Genomic DNA, 6,000 nt, shown 5'->3' on the forward strand with positions numbered 1-6,000 from the left:
AAAAAAACAAACACAGAGGGGGCAATATGAGGAGATAGCTGGAAGAAGTAAGCCTTTTGTTGTCCCGATACAGTAAGCCTCGGTGATGTGGGCCTTTAACACATTTGCTCCGATCCAGTGGGTGGCCTTGACCGGGGACCCTGACAGCCCGCCCCTGTCTCTTTGGCAGCCAAAAGACTCGAATGCCTGGATCCGCCCCGCACTCTACTATTATCTCTCCCCCCCCCCACACGGCTGAGAGAGAAGTATCCTTTCGTTAGCGGACACAGAACAGAGTTTAGATCGGAAAGACATGGCCGCTCCGGTTGAAAATCTCACTCTCACGCTTCCAGGGGGAGCAGACTCCTAAGAGAAGGCGTTCTTTGTGTGTGGCGAAGACCGTATCGCATCGGGGCATTGTAGTCTTACTAAGCTGTTGCGTCGTATTTTGAGGACTGAACCGCCAAATACACAAAAAACTTCCAAACTTTTGATATTTCCATTCTCAGATGCTCACTTTGTACAGCAGGATTAGGGAACGGCGTTACCACTCGAAAACCGAGACGCACACGTACGGAGTTAACGGGAAAACGCAGGAAAACAAAACACACAATACGTAATTAGCATTTAACTGTGCTAAAGACGTGTTCAGCCGAGGCCACCCACTCAAGCGATAAGAGCGAATGTATTTCTGCCGACGCTCGCTCGTGTTCAAATGAATGTAACTGGGGCAGCGTATTCACGGAAATCTATAAATATTCCCTCAGCTCCAATGGCAGGCATTGTGGTTATTTATAAATCCCATATCCGACTGAATGTGCCCGAATGCTGCGTCACAATCCCAAACAATCACGGCAGATGCGAGGAGAGATCCTCAACTTTTTTTTCCAGCTGGGGCGCCGTGCGGGAAAAATTGAACAGGATTTTAATTACAAACAAAACAATGGCTTTTTTTTTTTTTTTTTTTTCTCCAAGAGGGGAACGGAGACAGCGGGCCTCATAATGAAGCGCCGCGGGTACGGAGACAACTAAAATCCCACAAGTCGCACTTTCGCATTGTGGATTTCTTCAATGCGAGTCGCAGACTGAGCCGGTAATGACGGAGGTTTTTTTTTTTTTTTTTTTTTTAAACACAGGGGCGACAACTGTTGGTTGCCGCAGAGATAGAGGAGCGAGTACAGAATGGAAACATAAGCCACTGACAAGTTTAATGATGTAGGGCTGCGATTTGGGGGGATGGATACATCAGTGAGCCGGTCGACATCAAAGCGTGCCGAGATGAAGTGGAGGCACATTCCACTGACTGGTGTGAGGCTAACTTTCCCCCCCCCCTACACAGCCTGCATGCTGATCAGCTGCACTGCCACTCCCATCCCACTTCAGAGGCAAAGCAGCGCAGCCATTTGTCAAGGGTATTGTGGGCTGAGTAAACCAGCCACTCGCTATGCATCTCAGCATAAAATAACACCGGCGTGAGCCACGGGGCAAATTAATATTTTGTTGCATCAGGCAGTCCGTGGACTGAATTAAGCAACTCCTGACTGACAGCGGGATTTTTCCCTTTCCTCTCAATATGAATCACACACACACGCACACACACACATTACAACTTCCAGATCTTCATCCACACAGCCTGCCTAAGTGAAATCAAAGACGCCGATTTCACATTTCATGTCAAGTCCGAGTCTAAATTCCCGACTGAAGCGGCGTGACAAGTGACAAAGCCGCCGATTCAAAGCGATGCCTTCTGTGGTTTTCCCGGTTTGAGTCGCCGTGTGCGGCCGCTGATGAAATTGAATTCAGCAGCGAGACAATATTTAGTGAGCGGCGAGACCGACCGTGAAGCTGATGAGCGACAAGAGCATGAGGAGATCGCTCACATCTCCCGCTGTTACCGTGAAGTCCAGCTGACACGCTGTCTGACCCATCCTAGGGCTGGGCGATATGGACCAAAAGTCATGTCTCGATATTTTTTAGGCTGAATGGCGATAAAACAAGGCCTTTAAAAGCCTTTAAAACCAGGAATAGACACTTATGGCACTTATGCCATATCACGATATTACGATATCCAAAATCTAAGACGATACACGATATATATCTCGGTATTTTCTACGAAGTGGGCTAAATATTCAGTTGTAAAAAAGCAAATATCACAATATTTTTGACCAAATACTGCGATATGGATATTGCGACAATATTGTAGGGACGACTATTGGTGCTTTCACAAAATATTTACACAATGAGATTTTTGATAAATAATCATCAGTAATGCGGATATAATGACTAAGTGGGTAAAGGCAAATAATAGCAATAACAGTCTGCTCAGTTCAGAAAATGACATCACTTTACTGTAATGCAGCCTTTAAAACCAGGAAAAGACACTTATGCCATATCACGATATTACGATATCCACAATCTAAGACGATATCTAGTCTCATATCACGATATCGATGTAATATTGATATATTGCCCAGCCCTAACCCATCCATTGTCTTATATCTGCCAAGATGACTGGTGCCCTGGTACCGTATATCTATCTATGTCTAAACCTACTTCATTGTAAGTGTGATTTACCTGAAGCCATGTGCCACGTACACCGAGCTTCTCAGGGGTATACCACAATTACATTCATTATCTGATCCCCACACAAACCTTTCTATTGTAAAAAAACAGCTTGACCCCACAGGACTCCCAAACTGCATTCAGACCTCAGCTCCCTAGGCAACTGGCACTGATGCGCACTCCTTCTTCCTGTGCAAATACTAATAGATCGGGACAGCTCGCGACCCCACTGTAATCACCAATGTTTAACACTCTCATTCTTTGTACTCTCATCATCATCTCCGGCGCTAATTAGAATCAATAAACATGCCGAACAACACGACTCATTAGGAGTTGCGCAATCTCCAGCCTTCCCCGGGGCAAAAAAGCCTAGGGTGAGTTTTTGTATCCTCTCTCTCCCCCCCCCCCAACAAAAACCTGCCTTTAGAATTGCTCTCGAGCTCGGCGCCGGATACTCGACAGATACAGCGTCGAGAATAAAAAAAGCCTTTGAAATTGCCATGAAGCTTTTGAAGCCCGTGTCCCACTGCTCGGCTGCTCTCAGGGTTTTTTCATCTCTCCCCATCTCTCCTCATTTGCCGAGGAGCTCTCAGGGCCTTCGCCGGGCAGCTTGGTAATGAACTCCGAGGAAAAAAAGCAGCCACAGAGCAGCAGTAGAGGGCATGGCCAGCCAGCCAGCGCATCACCGCAACATGCTTTATGCAAACAAGTCGCTATAATCTACTGTGCGGCATCAGTGAGGCACCTGGCCCCCCACCCCTTGCTTACAGTTTGTCATTTGCCACAACAGAGAGATCCTTTGACTATTTCACATCTCATCGAGTCATTTGGAACGGCGGCGGAAAAGAGAGAGAGAGCCGTGTCATCCCCGTGGGGTGGGGGGTGGGGGGTGGGGTCTGTTCTGCCAGCTCCGGGCCCCGGAAAGTATAGCCCGCACACTCTCCCACTGTGCCGCTCCTTCACGGCTCGGGCGGTAGCGGGTGTTGTTCATTTTCTATCTGAGTGGATTTGGAGGCTGAGGAGGGCCCACCCGCCAGAGTGTGCTCAGCAGGGGGGCGGTGGGGGGGGTGGGGGTGGGGGGGGTGTGGAAGTCTTCACAAGCAAAAAAGGGAAGACTGAGAGGAAAACACTCACCGGCAGTATGGGAATGGCAAGGTCAAAAATCGATGCATTTTTGTCAGGCTGATAAACAGAGTGATAGACTACAACTCTGGAACAAGTTCAGTGGAAATGGGCTGGGAAGGTTATGGGGCTGATGATGAAAAGGTGGCTTGAAATAAAAAAAACCTTCGATTTACCCAAAAGATGCAGACTTCCATTTGCGACATGGGTAACTTCTTCTACACGGAGGGGCAATAAGGCTTACAGGGCTCTCTGAGACTTCTACAGGCAACGAAGCATGCCGCCTGTAACATAAGAAGAGAGAGGGACATTGAAGCAGTGCACAGTTCATAGGGCACATCTGATGTTTAGCAACTAACAATGACGCCTATTGAGAAGAGTGAGACTGCACTGTATTACACTGAGAGGCAAAGCCCATCAGCGCGCTCACATCCCACACTGAGCTGAACGTGGCGTTCGGCAGAAAGAGAGATTACTTCTGTCCACTGCCCGTGGCATTTTTAATGCCTCCGAAATCAGGGGCCGGGAACTTTCATATATGCATTATCACAACGGGCTGAATCAGCACAGACAGCTCAGTGGCCAGGTAGGCAGGACTGGAGGAGGAGAGGGAGAGGGGAGATGAGAGACGATCAGAATGTGCAGGGCCAGACAGACAAACGGCAGCTTTGGAGAACAGATACAGAGAGGAGGGAAGCATCACATGGGAGACAAGAGGAAGCAGATTACAGTTTTAGTTCTATAAACAGAGGCAGAGCTGCTGGTGGTAGAAATGATCTCATTGGTTGAGTTACGCAGCCAAAGAACCACAGTGTTTTTTTCTGGCTAAGCATCATTAGACTGAAGCTCAGTGAAAAATGCAACATAGCATTAGGAGGAAGCTAATATGAAGCTAATATAACTGAAAAAATGCAATCTGGCCATACAGCTAGGTTAGCTAGTTAGCCTAGCTGACCTTCCAGGTTCAAACTAGCCATTCTTCCTGATAGCTATATAGGTAAGCTAGTTAGCTAGCTGCTGACCTTCAAAGACCATGAATGTCATGGTCATGAATGAATGGAAAAAGTCAATTAAGTCATTTTGTTTATATTTTTTGACCACAGTTCCTTCTTTGCCATTCGGGTTTGCCAGTTAGCCAACTAGCACTCTGAACCGCTGTGGTCCTTTGGCTCCGCCCACTGAGGTTTAACTCAACCAATGAGATTACTTCTGCCTCCAGAGCAGCTCTGCCTCCGAAAAATGTTTGTATAGGCAATAACTAAAGCTCCAGTCTACCATGAGGAATATGTGTCACATGCAGGTTAATGAGAGCAATGGTTGTGAAGCGCTTTGTGATGATGTAATGATTATTGAACAAATGCAATACGAATAAAGTTCTGCAAGTTTTAGTGCAGGGAGCAAAGTCCCGACGAGGGCGACTCAGACAGACCAGAGGGAAGGCGGGAGCGGGACACCGGGGTGAATGAAGCATCGGCCATAAATAAACTGCCTATACAGTACAGTACATCTACTCTTGGTGCCTAATTGCTGCAGCTGGCTGAGTAATGGAAGAAGCGGCCACTTGTCATTGGACTATTCCCCAGCGAGGACTGACGCCGACTGGTACACTAGATAATGCGCTGCCTCTGGAGCCCAGATGTTCATATCTATCCAGGACTTTACTGTTTGTCACCTGGGGATTAAGGAGCACTTAACGCAGTCTGGACTCAACTCATAAAAACGGCAAGGTAGACAGCTGGGGGGGGAGTATTAACTTCAAGAGGGGTTGGTAAAGCCCGATATAAAAGCGAGCCTTAAAAAGAGATCACCCTGATTAGCTGCAGGAAAGAGCAAGACAGGATTGTATGCGAGGAATAAAAACTGCAGTTTAGCCTTGATGATGGGATGATGTTTTTGAAGGGGGAAAACTGGAAGGAAAGTGCGATCGTATGCTCTGGGCAACAGGCACTGGCAGGTTGGCCGGCCCTTTACTTTATGTTGATTTATGAGGAGAGCGAGGTTAATACAGGATAATGTGTTATGTTTTGGGTTTTTTTTGCTCGACTGTCTACTATATTTGGAGATTATGCCTTTTAAATGCATGAAAGAACTGTACTGTTGTGCCTTAAAGTAATAATGTTTTGATATAACACAATATTGATTCAATCTATATCCAGTTTATGAAAGCTTTTACATTTGCTGTTCTAAACACCCGGTGTCTGGTAGCTCTTTACTGGGAAAAAATGAGGAATTTTACGTTTCCGGCAACAGGAACAACGGTTTGTCTGGAATAAACAGAAGAAGAACTGGGTAGTTAGCATGAGCAGCGATAGCCGCCATGGCGGAACAGACAAAGTA

General features: G+C 46.9%; 1 protein-coding gene across 1 annotated transcript in view; it reads right to left on the reverse strand.

The window, feature by feature from the left end:
• Nucleotides 1–3,944, reverse strand: part of iqsec1b (IQ motif and Sec7 domain ArfGEF 1b) — a 100,983-nt gene extending 97,039 nt beyond the window's left edge. The window contains exon 1 of the mRNA XM_071543138.1: nt 3,840–3,944. The gene's annotated coding sequence lies outside the window, so the exon portion shown is untranslated. The remainder of the gene's footprint in view (nt 1–3,839) is intronic.
• Between the last annotated feature and the right edge of the window lie 2,056 nt (nt 3,945–6,000).

This window comes from Centroberyx affinis, unplaced genomic scaffold (genome assembly GCF_046629955.1).
Source record: "Centroberyx affinis isolate AG114_WGS23_722 - 3 ecotype Tasmania unplaced genomic scaffold, CSIRO-AGI_Caff_v1 ptg004236l_1, whole genome shotgun sequence".
NCBI lineage: Eukaryota > Metazoa > Chordata > Actinopteri > Beryciformes > Berycidae > Centroberyx > Centroberyx affinis.